This window comes from Lonchura striata, chromosome 2 (genome assembly GCF_050655825.1).
Source record: "Lonchura striata isolate lonStrDom1 chromosome 2, ASM5065582v1, whole genome shotgun sequence".
Classification (NCBI taxonomy): Eukaryota; Metazoa; Chordata; class Aves; order Passeriformes; family Estrildidae; genus Lonchura; species Lonchura striata.
Genome location: NC_140704.1, coordinates 121,498,969 through 121,515,366, shown reverse-complemented (window position 1 = coordinate 121,515,366; position 16,398 = coordinate 121,498,969). Strand labels below are relative to the sequence as shown.

The 16,398-nt window shown below is 36.4% G+C and overlaps 1 long non-coding RNA gene across 4 annotated transcripts in view; it reads left to right on the top strand.

Moving 5' to 3' along the window:
* LOC146768402 (uncharacterized) overlaps positions 1–16,398 on the top strand; it is a 212,943-nt gene extending 196,545 nt beyond the window's left edge. For all 4 annotated transcript variants that reach the window (XR_014952917.1, XR_014952919.1, XR_014952918.1 and 1 more), the window contains one exon: positions 1–16,398. This exon is cut by the window's left edge and continues 14,806 nt beyond it. This is a non-coding gene — a long non-coding RNA (uncharacterized LOC146768402).

Here is a 16,398-nt window from a genome sequence, read left to right as displayed (position 1 = left end):
ATGATCTGATTTTCAGCTATTCTTAATATCCACAGGAGCTGGAGAATTTTCTTTAGCAACTGGAGCAGTCACTATTCCCACATCTTAGGCACTATATCGATCAAACCCATTTCCAAGACAGCAGTCCCAAATCCCTCACAGAGTTTGGAGTCCAGATGCCTCAGAGCACTGAAATGATGGATCTGTTCCTGGGAACAGATTACTGGAGCATAAACACTGTGAACGCCTCTCTCGCAGTGTACCAATCGCTGATGCTGTATCTGGAAATTGATTCAATAGATTTGGGTGTTTCAGAGCATCTTATTTCAAAGGCAAACACAAGATTGCTCCCCCCAGTATATGAGAAATGATATTCTGGCTGACACAGCTAAACATGTTACACCTGTCATGGGTACAAATACCACAGTATTTGTCTCACTAGGAATAGGCATGCCCTGGATCCCAGGAAGGAGTACCTGATAAGAACCTACCTCGGTGACCAGCCAAGTATGATAACAGCATTTGGGACTGGGAGCAGACATGCTTCACATGTAGTTCAGTATGCAGCACAGCCTTCCTTTTAATCATGCAGAAATCTAAATTCACAGCCACTGTGAACATTAAAGGGAGGTGAAAATCCATTATTAACCCATGCACTGGCTTTCTCCTGGCTATACTGATGGTGGATAAACACAGAAACCTTTTCTAATATTTTATTTTAATTAGAGTAAAAGTAAACTGCAATAAGAACACAACACAGGGAATTAACAGAAAATTAAACAAGTTCTATGTGTAAACCTGTAAAAACACTCTGAGGCAATTTGAATTCTTCATCAGGCTGGGGACTGTACACATATTTCCTTCTTAATTTATTTTATTGAGTACTCATGTTTCATTCCTGAGCAGGCCTGCTTGTATTGATTCGATCTCATGTTTAGTGAAGTGTATGTGTGCAAATATCAAATGGGAGCAAAGACCTGAAAGATAAAATGGACTTTTTTTGGCCAGATCACACACCCTTGGAGATTTGCCTGGCCCAAAGAGGATGTTATTGCACAAACGGCACAACTGCTTTTTGAAGCCTAGAGGGGAACTCATGAAACAACATTTGTGCATTGCAGCTGAGAAAAGCTCTAATTTGTACTGCTTATCTCTGATCCATGCACAACAGATCTGAGAGGAGGATTTTGCCCTTAATTTGTTCCCTGGTGTCTACACATTTTGAGTGTGTTAGATCAATGAACGATGCTACATTCCATATGTGCCACAACACGTAAACCAAGCTAGGTACACTGAAGATGAAGAGGCAGCATCAACTTTGAACCTTCTGTTTGTAAAATAACTTTAAACGTTAGGCAGATGAGTTTGCAAAAAGAATTAATTAGCAATAAAAACCAAAGGCACATTCTGTGTGAATAAACAACATAGATTTAGATCTTCGTTAAAACTTGGTGAATATCAATTAATAAGGAAGTCTGTAGAGTCTGTCAGGTTTTGCAAATCCTGCTTTTCTGAAAGGAGAAGTATTACTGCTCACAGGAGAAAATGCATATATAAGGTTTGAATCTGTGTGGTGGGGCGAGACCTGCAGCTCAAAGATTGTGTCTTTAGCTTTCTATGAGAAAGATCTTTTTATAGCTGTTTTTTATTTAGCTAGAGTTTTCTCCTGGGAGGGCAGGAGGGCGTTAGCTCAAGAATTCACTTGATAGATTTCAGATCAGTAGCTAATCTGTCACTTCAAGAGGTGACAATGACAGGAGGGAAAGACTTCCTAATTTATTCATAAAATACTTTATCTGTCGATTCCATTTATTTAGTTCATTCTTCATAGGTAAAAGTATTGAAAAAAAGGAAATTAATCCTGACCTTGGAGGTGAGAAGTGGAATGCTGATAACTCCAGCTCTGGGGGCATGAGTAGGCCAGGACTTTTCTCACCCAAGAGTGTAAAAAACATGACAGACTGATATTATCTCATGCATTTTACCCTTTGAATTTTTACTGATACCACAATACCACAGAGGTTTTACTGACTTATTAACAACACTTACTGGAAGCTCATATTCAGTATAGCTAGTCCCAGCATTGTTTGCTATTTGGCATAGCACAAAAATGCCTGTGGTACATTTTGTCTGCCATTGTGCACTTGCTGCCAATGAAAAGATTACATCATGTCAGAAATGCCAGAATTTTCTGAAGGAATTCTTTATAATGTGTAAGAATTCATATGTATTTTTCAGTGAGCTGCAGCTTATTCTTAAGTTCATCACAGTCTGGAAAGAATTATTGTGTGATTTGCTAGGCAAAGAGTCTGAGCAGCAAGAATTCATTGGCCAAACCCCAATATAATTTTCTTCTTTGATAAAAGTTGGGAAAGCACTTAGAATTTAATTTCACTAGGACTCTCATGTCCTTAAATCTTGGGTGATGCAGCACACTATTTATGGAGGTCACTATGATACTGTGCAACTACATTTTGATTTCACAATGGTAGAGGTTTTTGTTGCTAAAAGTTAATTCTTCATAACAGAATGGAGTCTACTTATTTAGCCACTTTGAGTTACTGTAACTTCTCTTTTAATTGAAGACTTTTTCATCACCAACCTCAGATGCAATCCTTATTAGACATTACAGGAACACTGAGTCTTTGTAAAATGAGGTATGAAGATTCAAGAACTGTCATTCAGCTAATGGAGTGAGTCTGACCAGGAGCTGAACACCTTATTCACTGATCTAAATTATCTTCTGAGGTAGTATTTGGGCCATCCCTGGAAAAATTCAAGGTCAGGCTGGATGGGTCTCTGAGCAACCTCACTGAAGATGTCCTTGCTTACTGCAGGAGGAAGTGGGGGAACTTTTGTTAAAAGTCCCTTCTGAATGAAACTATGTAATGCTATGAGTCTGTACTTCTCTTAATATGGTCTTTAGAGACATTCTCAGCCTTTCTCTGCCAGATTTCAATCTTAAAAATTCAGATAGTTTGCAATGATGAAGCATATATAGTTTGGATCATATGTAAGTTTTTTTTTACAGCTATTCCAAAACTCATTAAAGAGGAAATCTTCAAAAATTATCTCTAAAGAGACTGTAAGGTATGCTTTTCAAAGGCATGTAATTTTTCCAGGTTTGAGTTTGTTTTTCTGGGGCTTTTTAGGAGATCTGTAGAAAGTGCATTTTGACATGACAGTGCTTTCTTGTCAGGTGTCACGTTACTTCAAAGCATAGATATATTAATATTTCTAAAAATATGGCAAAAAATTCATAACAATATCCTTTCCTTCATTTCAGATTTGGAATGGCAAATAGGTTTTTAACTAACATATATTAAAAAAAAAGGACATCAGCTAGAGGCATGTATTTCTCATAAAAAATATAGGTTGTTTTTTTCAAAACAGCAAAAGATCATTGCACCAGCAAACAGAGAGCTACTGTGAAAAGCAGAGCATGTCACCATGTCACCATGTGAATTTCAGACAAATCCTTCTGTTGTTGAGATTTTCGTGTATAAAACATCTCTCTTGAGATATACAGGAATGGAAAGCTACAATACTTTATATAGCTGGTACTGCTCAGCAGCACTGAGGACCAAGAGTTTCTGTGAAACCTTCACATTTTTGTTGTCTGGTTTTCAGTTTTCCTCTTTCAGGAGAGCAGGACAGAGAGAACAGTGCACAAGTTAGAGTCATCCCCATACCCACATGGGATGCAGCTGAAGTGCAGAGCAGGACTCTTGAGCTGAGAGCTGTTCCCTGATCATACAGTTTAGACAGGAAACTAAAGTCTTCTGTATTTCCCTTCATCATTAGACCTCAGCTTCCCATTACCTTTTTCTTCATCCACCATTGCTCAAATTGAGCTTTCCAACTGTTTTCTCAATCTAATATTTTCCCTAATTATTTAGTGTGAACCTGTAATATCTGAAATTGCTAGATTGTCTCCAGCTCAAATATTTGTCAGGCCCAGGACTCCATATTATATAAAACACATGGGAGCAAATGCACTCAATACTGCAAATATGACTTATGTTCAGCAAGTTCAGTACGCACTGACAACCAAGATAATGTATGAAGATGATATTTATATCAAGGTTTAAAAAAAATCAGTTTTAAAGAAGAGACAAAGAAATGTGTATTTAAATGTAAGTCATGACTTAGCTATTGATTTCTCTACAGGGTTATGCATGAATATGTCATTAGGAGATGTCAGACCAGAACTTCATTGAAAGTTTCATTCTTTAAACTAACCTAATGGTCACAGTGACTGTGAATATATCATGTGTGAGTTCATATACATATATATGCTGACATGCCCGTGCATGAATGTATGATCAGAGATGTAAATATGTAAATATGCATATCATGTTATCAGATGTAGGTACATGTATACATGGAAAGCTAATGAAAGAGAAGCAAAGCAGCTGAAATGGCTTCTACATCTCCATTTACAGGCCTACATGTTTCACAAAGGGCCACCAGCACTGGCCTCATTGCAAAAGCTACTCCACAAGTGGCCAGAGCTCCAAACATCCTTGTGTCACTGGAAACCAGAGTTTTGGAGCAACTTGCTGAAACATGCAGGAGTCTAGTTTCTATTAGTCTGTGAGACATTTGAGCAGGTAATGACCATTACTGTTGATGCAGATCATGAATGTAGGGCCCTGTGAGACACTGTGGGGAGCTGTGCCATAAAGGCAATGTATTTGCAGGTGTAAGGATCACATCTTTATTTAATTAAGTAATTAGATTAATAAAATGGGGCATCTTAACTCTTCTGCATGGGAAAATTAATACTATCATCCTAAAATTGGGGTAAAACTCAGCAAATGTCTGGAGACAGAAGGGAGAAATACTAGGGATAGGGAGTGGATTTTTGCAGTAGCCAACTCACGTTTGAGTTACGTTTTCAGAGATTTTTGTCCACTGGTTTCTTCAAAACAAATGGTTGAGAGTTTCCAGCTTTCTTCTACACGTCCTCTTTGCAAAGAATATTGCAGTAGAGAACTCGTCCATCTGAGCAATTTACAACTTCCCTTCCGTGTGGGACACCAGGCAGAACTGTACAAGCAGTTATGATTTATCTATTTTAAAGCAGCACCACTTTGCATTGGATCTGGCTGAGATGGAGTTCATTTCCCCCCAGCAGGCCTCACAGTGCTGTTCTGTGCATTGGTGGCTGGGAAGGTGCTGATAACACCTGGGTATTTTGGCTGCTGCTGAGCAGCTGGCACAGCATCAGCGCTGTTTGCCCAACCTGCCACACCCCACCAGCAGCTTGGGGTTGGAAAGATCCTGGGTGGGGACACAGCTGGGCCAGCTGACCCAAATTAACCAAAGGGATAGACCATGCTATACGACATCAACTCAAACGTAACAGCTGAAGGGAAAGGAGGAGAAAGGGAGGCATTTGTTGTTTACACTGCCTTCAGGAGGGACTGCCAGGAGCGCTGAAGCCGTGCCTCGGGAAGTGATCAGGCATCACTTGCTAATGGGAAGTAGAGAATAAAATTATTAGTTTTTCTCTTTATTTGTATGCGTGCAAACTTTGGCTTTTACTGTAGTAAACTGCCCTATCTCCACTTTAATTTTTTTAATCAAATTTTCTCTATACTGTTCAGCTGGAAAGGGGGAGAGATAGAGTGGCTTGGTGAATACCTGTTGTCTAGCCATGGTCAGCCCACCACACATAAATAGCACACAGACCTAGTCACAGATCTCTTGAGACTGCTGCCAGTCTGCCAGAGTGAAGGAAAAAATTGTTGCTTGTGCCTTCTCAGGATATTTTCCTAGACATTCCTGCTCCTTTTTGGTGACTGGAGTTATGTGATGGCCTGAGAAAAGAGGAGTGCAGCTCAGAATATAAAAGCAAGGGATAATGAGTATAATTTGTAATTTCAGGTTTACCAAAAGATGTAAGGAAAAAGAAGTGTCAGTATCTGTTTTGTCCCAACTTACAGGTCTTTGGCCCTAAGGCAATTCAAATAATGTTTCCGTTAGTAGGCAGAACACTCAGGTTATGTGCAGAAAATGGGTGAGCCTCAGAATGTAGCATGGATCCAAAATCAGGGTGATATCTAGTTACTGAGGAGTTACATTAGATGCCCCACTTTGCTTTCTAAAATTCTTTTTTTCCAGCTTGCAAACATAAACTTAATTTATAAAAAGACTGGTTAACCCAAGTTGCAGTTTGACTCATAGAATAATTTTATTCTTTTTTTTTTTCCTACAGTGTCATCATCTTAAGAGTTGATTGCTTTATGCTGGCTGAAGAGTGCTGCTCTTGGACCATTTTAGCAATACACTACTAGATGTACCTTGCTGAAAAATGCAAAATCCTTGCTGTAATATGGAAATGGGCCTAAGAAACTGAATGATGAATTCTATAATGAGATATACAAGTGAGGCAGGTGATTTGGTTAAACACAGAAACAATGCATCATGCTGGATTTTCATTTTCCTTGTTTGGGATCTGCATGATTGTGCCAAAAATAATTTTTATTTTTAAATTAGATAAAGAAAACCCCATTCAATTCTGCTTTCAAAATAAGAGTGTTTTACTAGTTGTATTTATATTCATTGAATTCCAGGGTTACATTTCAGAAACAGTAGGGTACTCTCTTTGATGCTGAGATTAGAAAAATGTCCGCTCTTATTTTTTTCCAGCACTGAATTGAACATAAAATGCTTTCTGAAGAGTCAGTTGGGCCTTTTCAGCCAAATTTACTTAAGCATGCCCGTTCATTGTGGAGCTGAGGAAACAAGGAGAGGATGAAGAGTGCTGAGGATTGTTTTTTTCCATGTCTGCAAAGCATTTTTTATCATTTCCCTTTGAAGTCTCTGGAAGTTATCTGGTGTTTGTATTAACTTTTATATGAAAAGAGAAACTGATTTGTCTTTCCAGGGACCATTTTAAACATCAGAGATTGTGAAGAGCAGGAATGAAATCCACCTGACTAAACAAAGCCCAGCAAAATAAATGCAGACATTGGAAGCATTTGTTTTAACTTCTGAGTTCACTCTTGCAATAGTGCTATCTAAATTTAACTCCTAAATAAATGAACGCTGCTGCTCCCATTCCACTGAGAGAAATTTCTCTATGCATGCCCCAAGGTTCCTTCTGACTTATAACATCTGGGTTTCAGAGCAGCACCCACGGGGTAAAATAACAAAAAAAAGTGCAGAAAATACAGGTATGGCATCTTTCATGATGACTAGTTAGGAACAGAAGGAATTTCACTATCTGTTAATGAGTTTTATGAAACTGCAGCAGGTACTGCATCTGTTTCTCTGATTGATCCTGTAAGGGAACACAATGCTCAAGTAAGTTTTGCTTTCAGTGAAAGTTAATCCCTCTTTTATTTCAGCCTTAACAGGGCACCCTAACAAGTTTACTTTAGAATCTCTTATATTTGCTTAGACCTAAAAAAACAGGAGAAAGATAATTGAGTGTATGGGATTTAGTCTTTGTACCTCAAATGTCACAGAAAGTCATAAAAGTCACGACCTTCTGTGCTTGATTTCCTGATGATGTATGACACATATGTCTGCCTAATTTAGTGCTTATTAAATGAATAATGTTAATGGTTAAGGAGTACGAAGCCTTAATTAGATTTTGCAAGCAACTAACTACTGTAGCAAAAAGAGCTCTTTATTTGGTATTTACTGCAAACATACCAGAATGTCACCAATATAATCTGAGAAAACTAAAGCCAGTAGAGAAGCTGCAATCTTTTTTAAAACTAATGGGTTGTGTGTCATTTTTAAAAATTGATTTTGATGTTATTTGCAGGTGGAGAATTATTTCTTATTGAGTCTTGAAAATGAATAATTATAGGAGACTTCAGATGTAAAAGAACAAACTAAGAAGGATGCTCAGCAGTTTATTTAGAAACACTTCCAATTTGAGCTTCTCTAGATCTTTTAAAGAGGTTGCATTCATTTATGTATCTACTTCAGAGTTAGAGTGGTTAGAATGATGCAAGAAACACACTTGCAATTCAGTCACAAATAGATTTACTGCTACTCTTACCACCATAACAGAAGATATTTCCAAATATTTGTTGCCCAATATTCACAGTACTCAAATCACAGACTGTGATTCCGTAATATTATCCAAATTTGTACCTGGAATGCATTGTTCATTACCCACAGTATATTTGTTAATCATAACTCATTATCTTTTGTTAAAGATTCAGTCAGCTAATCAAGAACAAGAAAATATACTGTATGACCAACATCATCCCACAAATAATAATTAATCAAAATGAGCAGTTCCTGAAGAGCAGAGTGACTAAAAATCACACAGCTGAACTAGTTATCAAAGACATAAAATACTCATGTATTGGCACCAATCAAGAGGGGTTTGTGAATGAGTCATGGACTGACAACCAATTTAATCTGGGTTTCCTAATAGCAGTAGTACATTAGTGTTTTGACATAAAATACTAAATTCAAGTGTCATAATTCCCTTTCTTTAAATACTACTTCTGCATGCCTTACTAACTGGGCAATCTACAGTTAGCTGTAGAATTGCCAATGTCTTTTGTGGGATAAGTGTTTTATTAAAACCACATGCTAGTTAATACTTCCTTGGCTTGTTTTCTCTGTCAAAAACTGTATCTTCCTGTTTCCATAGTTTCATCTTGGGTCTCACTCACCATTTGGTATTTTCTTATACTATTTTAGCAGGAATTCCATTTTGTTCATTGAATGATGACATTTCTGGGCTGAGAATGTGACTCCATATCATTGCTCCAGTTACACAATTGTGTAACTAGATTTTTTTCTGAATTTGAACTAAATAATATTTTTTCCATCCTTTAACTATATTTCAGCACTCTATGCAACACCATTTTAAAAGACCATAATTCCAAGCATTAAGGTAGTTCCATTATACAATTCATGAATATGTTGAATGGTTTATCTGTTCCAAATCAGGCTGCAGTAAGTCATGGCCAAATTATATCCTGCATCTGAAAATAAAGTGGTTAAATTTAAAGATATTCTAAAAAGACTGAGCAAAATATAAAGATACAGGATTTACTTTGGAGCTCTCCAACACCTTACCATCATCTCTGAATTATGTGATTTTTGGATTATGTGATTTTTGAGTTTGAATTAGATGCAATTCCATTAAATAAAAGTGACAGTGGAAGATATGTTATTATTTTCATGAGTAAGCTGATCATGATGCCTTGTGCAGTTTCTTTTCTAGAGCAGATATATTGAGATGTTCTGAGATTTTTCTTCCAACTGATAAATCATGACATTTTGCATGAGCCAGGAGATATAGTCAACTCAGAATCATTTGAATAAGAAAAGCGAAGAGCTTTTAGCATTGCCTAAACAGATATTGCCATTATTTAATGAGAAAGAGAATTCTTATTTTTCACATCTGGAAACCTGTAGGTATGAGAGGTCATAAACATAAATTTAGGGCCAGAGGAGGACAACACCTGCCATGTTATGTAAACACTCAATAATTTATTAAGCATATTTTTCAGAACAATACTGATATTTTGAACAGTTTTTGAACATCAAAGAACAAACTAAGAGCAGATTTTTTTTCAGCTATAAACCACATATGGCTTGCTATGTTGCATTTATAATGTAGTAAATGTTTTTAAAGAAAAAATCAAGGAGAGTAATACTAAGTGAAGGCTTGCAAATGATAAACAATTTACCTGTTACCTAAATCTGAAGGAAAAAAAATCATTAGCATGGATATACACTTGTCAGACCCAGTGAGAATAATTGGTCTAATGAACAGCTCTTTTTCATAGGGCTGGAAAAGATGTTGGTTCTGCAGTGTAATTCTCCTCAATTTTCCCCCCTCTCTGAGCTCTACTGCCATCATACAGAGCTATTTGTTGGAAAAATTGCCAATTTTTCCCATTAAAGGAAACTGCTTATCGTTCTAGCTTTCCTAATTTCATGTAGCAGATGATACCATGCATTTAAGAGAGCTCAAAGTGACCTTTCATGCATGATTTTTATGCTTTTTATTGAGAAATGCTTCATACACATACATCCTTTAAAGCAGAACCAATGTTAATATATATACAAGAAAAAAACTCTTAGAAGCTACAATGTGTTGATGATTTTCATTCTTTAATTCATATGGCAATAGGTTTTGCAAATTATCTACAAATGCCCTACTTCTGATATTTTGCATGTCTTTTGTTTTGCTAAGTGTTTTCATCCATGTTTTCACATGAAAATAGTGTAACAAGACTGGAAAAAATCCGTGAAATAGGATGATTTTTTTAACATAATATTAACAGCTTCTACTACTTAATTGTTTACCAATGGAGAGGTGAATACAAAGAACAAGAGAGGAAATTAAAGCGCAGAGTTTATGATGAGAAAATCCATGACCATTGGCTTGCAGAGGAAATAAGTTCCTAATCATCATACATGGGAACACTTGCTTATTATACACTAAAACATAAATTGTAAGGATGTATAAAAACTCTCTTTCAATTGTCTAGCCTCATATTTATGCTCCAAGCAAATTTTGAAATGCTATGACTACATATGGCCTAACTATGCCTGAAGGGATAAACTCAGATGTTTAGAATAAGAATTTTCCTGATAAATAGTGGTACAATCTGGTGATTTCAGATCTTTTGCTGGCTAACTCCAGATAAAAGAGAAAGTCACTTTAACCCAATGAAATTATATAATTTATACACCATGTCACTGCAATCAGGCTACAGAAGTCTACAAAGTCCTTTTAAATATAAATAGGTCTATCTTGTCCTTAGTGCCATTCTTATGATATTTATTTACCTGCACTTTCTACTCACAAGTGAATAGATCTCAGCTACGGAAGAGATTCTTATGGCTGTTGCAATGGGTATGTTCTTCCTCTGTTTTTTCTTGTATGGTAGTGGCAATAATGGAGTTTGCCGAAGCATGGGTAACTGTACACTCAGAGCAGCAGAAGGACATCATAGGTGATTGTCTTCTTTTCTGCATAAACTATAAATATTTGTTTATGCCAGCTATGCCACATAGTGTAAGCCAGTGCCTTCAGTAGCTGGACATGTACCAAAAGGCCAAGAAAATCTCCTGCTTGACCCAAGGAAAATCACTGTGCTTGCATCTGAGTTTTAAGGGTTGTAGCAGGAGGACACATGCGAACAAACTGCAAAAGCATGCATGGAGTATGACAGTCTTTTCTCCATAAGAAACATGAACAGCTTCCATTCACAAGAGAAATCCCTTGTTTTTGCAGTAAAGCAAGACTGGCTTGAGGTATGCTGTCAGTTCTAAAGCATACATTAAGGATTTGTCACTGTGGGTTCTATCTGTGATCTCTGCAGAGATTTGCAGAAACTTGCATTGGTGTGACTGTGCAGAAGCCCCTGTGAATCTGAAAAAGTTTTAATAAAACAGAATGTAGCAAGGAATATGTTTTGGCATTAGGATTTCCAAACATTGGTAATAAGCAATAAACCATCATTTATGGCTCAGAATTGGAGCCAAAATCTTTTCCGTTTGAATGTTACTTGTGACTTTATCCATTTGGAAATGACTTCCCTGCCAATATATACATATATAAAAAGACTTTCAAAGATATTGCCCCAGGGCAAGCTTTGCATCTAGGATAGAATTGAGTTCACAAAAATGTTTCCAGAAGCATACAATCCTATAACTCATATGGATATTGACAGCAGTTGCAAATTGGTTTTTTCTTTGTTTAGAAATTAGGACTGATACATAGAACTTTTGCAATTATGTTATAAAATATTGTTGATGCCATTAAAGAACAAAATAACATGAGGGCTGTAGCTATGCTGGTAGTGTTAACATTTAGTCACTAGCTGGATTAATTAATTTATTTGAAAAAATGTCATGTTTCTTAGCACTGATTAGAATTTTTTAATTTTCTTGGAAAGCACTTTGATATTGAGCATGCTACACAGACAGTTTGGTTTTTCAGAACAACCAATGAGAGACCATTTCAAAATCTTGGATAATATGAGCAATTTGAATATCAGTGGGAACTGATTGGAGGGAATTCTGGCATCACTGTATAAGAGTAGTCTGAGAATTTACCATATTATACAGGACAGCTTGAAAGATTTTTGATGTACATTGAACTCATAAGATAGTTGCAGCTAAATGCAGGTAAACAAAGTTTATCTATTTCTGCTTTAGATCATTTGGAGTTCACTTATCAATCGCTATTAGGCCGGTGAAACTAAACCTGTGGATTTATCCACTTACATGCCATGCAAGTGAATTTCCCCAGTATAATGATGTTAAGGACTGTGGCTTTCACAATATATGACATTTGCACCCCTAACTTGCTAGGTGGTACATGGATCATTAAAAGTCAAGGTCAAAAATGGAGTGTCTAAAACAAAGCAAAACAAACCATGGTATCTGTATCCACTCTTATTAACTGGGCATTGGTATTTATTTTTCCTGGTCTTTCATATAATGAAACAGTTAATATATAGAAATGTATATTTATAATAACATAATCCCAAATCATTGCTCTAATGAAAATCTCTGGAGGTATTTTACCCTTCCATTGACACTTTGGAAGTAAAATATGAATTTCTAACCATATACAGGATTTTCTGGCATGGTTGTCAATGATAGATTGGACCTCTAAATATACAGAGGTTTTAGAACGTAATTCAAATTTATTTTCCATTTTGAAGTCGTGATGGCTAAGAGCACCTGCTTACTTAAAAATTATCTGCTAGTTTGTAGCTTTCAATAGCTTAATCATCATTTTATTTTCTCAGTTTGTATTGCAGGCAGTTCACCCGCTCTTCGTCTAAACTTGAATGTTTCCTGTTTACACATCAGAAAATATAGAAAGATGATAATATTTAGAAAACAAAGAAAAAATGAAAGCTGTGTTCAAACACATTATTTATATAATTATCCTATAATTAAAGTAATTACAGTTTGTGATGAGAAATAGTCTTTATTTTTTTGAAACATTTGCAGGTTTCCTGAAGGGTGTTTACTGATCATCACAGCAAAGTGACATGAAAAATACTTGGAGCTGTTCTCATTTCTGTAAAACATTTAAGTTGCATAAGACACATTCTCCTGAAACAACTATGTGTCTTTATAGTCCATTAATTGACAGGCGTGTATGAAAGGGAGTTAGACTGATAATCAAAGACATTGGTGAGCTTTTATAATCTTGACTACAGCCACAGCTACTCTGCATATGAATTTTCTGAATAAGAGAGGATTTCTAACAAATAACATTGCAAGTAGTAAAAAATGGTGTAAATTAAGGATTTCTCGCCTTATGGTATTTTTAACTTCTAGATTCAATTTGCTTTTCTTTATAGCACCTGGAAAGCTGGAAGCTTACCAAGTGAAGCTCTGCATCCATGAAACTACCTGAACCCAGGATCAGCGGTTTTGAAAAAGAACCACTGACCATTCAAAAATGCTGATCTGAGACTCAGAACATGAGGCCGTAACATAGGAAGCCAACCCAAAGTATTTCTGCCTTTCATTGGTAGAAGTCTACCACAGGCATTATAATGAGGGAAAACAGGGCCAGGAACCATCTCATGGCACTTCCACCACCAAGGTGTGCCTGCTCTGCAGCGGTGGCGCTCAGTTGGCAGCACATAACCCCTTCCTCACAAAGCATGCCCTACACAGATATTTTGGGGGCTGACTGGGGGTCCTACTGGATGAAGATGGGGTTTTCCCATAATGCTGTCCTAGATTTTAATCCTGGATTCATTTTTTTTCACCTCACAAGCCATGTTTCACTCTTCACAGAACTACACAACGAAAATCGTTATGGTCAGATTAATCATAGAAGCAATTTGCATACTTCAAATAACATATATATGGGACATATTCAGTAAGAAATACTAGTCAGCTACTACATTTGCTTGATTACATTCATGTGAATATCAGCATGTGCACAATCAATATCTGCCAGGACTGTGGAAAATTAGGAAAACTATAACTCTCATAGCTTAATTTTTTTTCATCCTGTACAACCAAAGGAAAGTGTATATTGACTAGATCTCCAGAGAAAAACATCTATTTATTATTTGAAATGAGCCATATCAAAGACAGAATGGATTTTTCTACAATTATAATAGACAAGGTAGAACTTGTTTGAGAATTTTTTTTTCTTTCTTCTTTAAATAAGACCTTTAGCAAAATGTAATCTTTTATTTATTTTTCTTTCCAGCCTCATAAGCAGGGGCTAAACACAGTAAACACATATGAGTGTTAAAATAAAGACTATAAAAATCTTCATCCATTCAACAATCCACTCTCATTTTGAGAGTATAATGTGCTTTCACAAGTTCCTTTCTGCTATCATCACAATCATCATACATGAGCACTTTCCCTTCAGAATGGAGAATCTCAGCTAAGCACAATTTTAGGGTGCACAAGAACACAAGAAGATATCTGTTTCTCAGAGGGACATATTGAAGCTCTTAAATAAAAAAAAAAAAAAAGAGTTTTACCATCTGTCTAAACTGTTCAGCATTTACCTGAATAATTTTTTTCTTCGGAGACCTATGTGTTCTAGACCTTGTTTTGGCCCTTTGGTCATGGCCCACAAGCAACTCCTGCTGTATCCCCCAGTTTGCAAAAACAGACCACAATCTGTAAGCAGCCTGTGGCTCCCTACCCATCAGTCTGTCAGGCATTTAAGTTATGATGCCAGTCTTGTTAGATTTAATACCCCAGGACAAATTACTTGGCAGTTCATGTTTGCACAGGTAACCAGATCCATGTTAATTGAGTGTAGTTATTTATAGGCAAACTACCAGGTATCAAGATCTCTGCAAATTTTGGAGCAGCTTTCTGAGACTACCTGCTTAGGAATAAATTAAGTAAAATAAGAGGTCTGGCTCAGCTAATTTTCTCAAAGGTATTGAGAGAAGTTAAGAGACTTGGACATAAAGTGCTGAAAATATTCTGGAGCTTAGATAGGGCTGAGTTCTTGAAAGTCTCAGTGTACCTGCTCACTAGTCAACTGTTGATAACACTTAGAAAAAAAAAATCCATTACTAAATAATTTTCAACTATTTTTCAATAGTTTAAATAAAGTATTTAAATTTAAATAAAGTAATAGTTTAAATATAGCAATTGTTAGGGGAATTCATAGCAAAAAAGACTTTAGGGATTTTTGTGCTCAATATATCTACATATGAGAAGACTAACTTTGCTAAGCCTGGCTCTTCCTAAAAGTGCAGCCACCTTGAGCAGTCAGTTCAATTTATAACTAACCCTTCTCTTAAAATGTTTCCCTAGAATTTAAAATATATCTTCCTGTCAAGAAGTGCTTAACAAAAGAAATCCATAAAATAAACCAAAAAGCATTCTTCCAGGATATCACAAATGCATTTCTACTACCCTATTGGCACTTAATAACACTTTAAAAATATTTCTTATATTTTTATATTTGGGGCAGAATATATATATATATATATGAAGAGAGAGAGAGAGAGAGAGAGAGAGAGAGAGAGAGAGAGTCCATCTTATTCCTTTGAAGGGTTATTTTTATGTTTAAAATAATTGTTAACTAGAGGATCTGAGACTGGCACTTGTGTCAGGCTAGCAATTCACACCTTCAGCAGAGGATTTGGGAAAACTTTTTTTTTTTTGACATGTTTCTTTCACTTTGCCTTTATTTATGTGACTTTATGGATGCTCTCCTTTGCTTTGATGGTCTGGAAGAGGTTTAAGATGCCCTTTTTAAAAATACTGATTTTGTTATTGTCACTAGACGATACCAGAAAACACAGAAAATCTGGTTACAGTCAAAGATCACTCTTGCACTTTTCCTGAGTTCACCACATAGCTGGGATCTGATATCTGTGTGCCCTTCAGAAAGAGAGGACCTATCTTTGGAGTGCAACTGTAGGTCAACAATTTATAAGTCAGAGCACTTTGAAAATTTGCTTTCTGTAGACATGGCATAACAGGTCTGCTGTTATAACAGATACCAATACACAAAGAAGCCATGCCATTTGTTTTGCTGCAATTATCACTCAAATAGTAAAATATTTTAAACTCTTAAACTATTCTTAAGTGCATTTAGAATATGGTTAAAGAGAGATGCTCTGAGAGACGTTAAAACCTAGCTGAAACCTCTAGAGAAGCTAACCCCTTTGGACAGGCACAAAGAATTTTCAGACTAAAGAAGATGTAGGAAGCAGTTACAGCCAGAGTATCTGCTGGTTTGGATCTTGTCCTGGTTAATAGTGTCAGTCACTTTCTGTTACACAGTTACTTATTAAGCTAATCTGCAATCTGCAAAATAAAATCATCTTTCAACAATAATTGAGTCTGCTTTTTATTCAGCTTGCAGTGGCGTCTCCATGTTTCTCCATGCTCCCAAACTTCCCAACTCACACTGCTGTGGTGTGTCTTAAATCACACCAGGCACTGCACAGCTCCCGA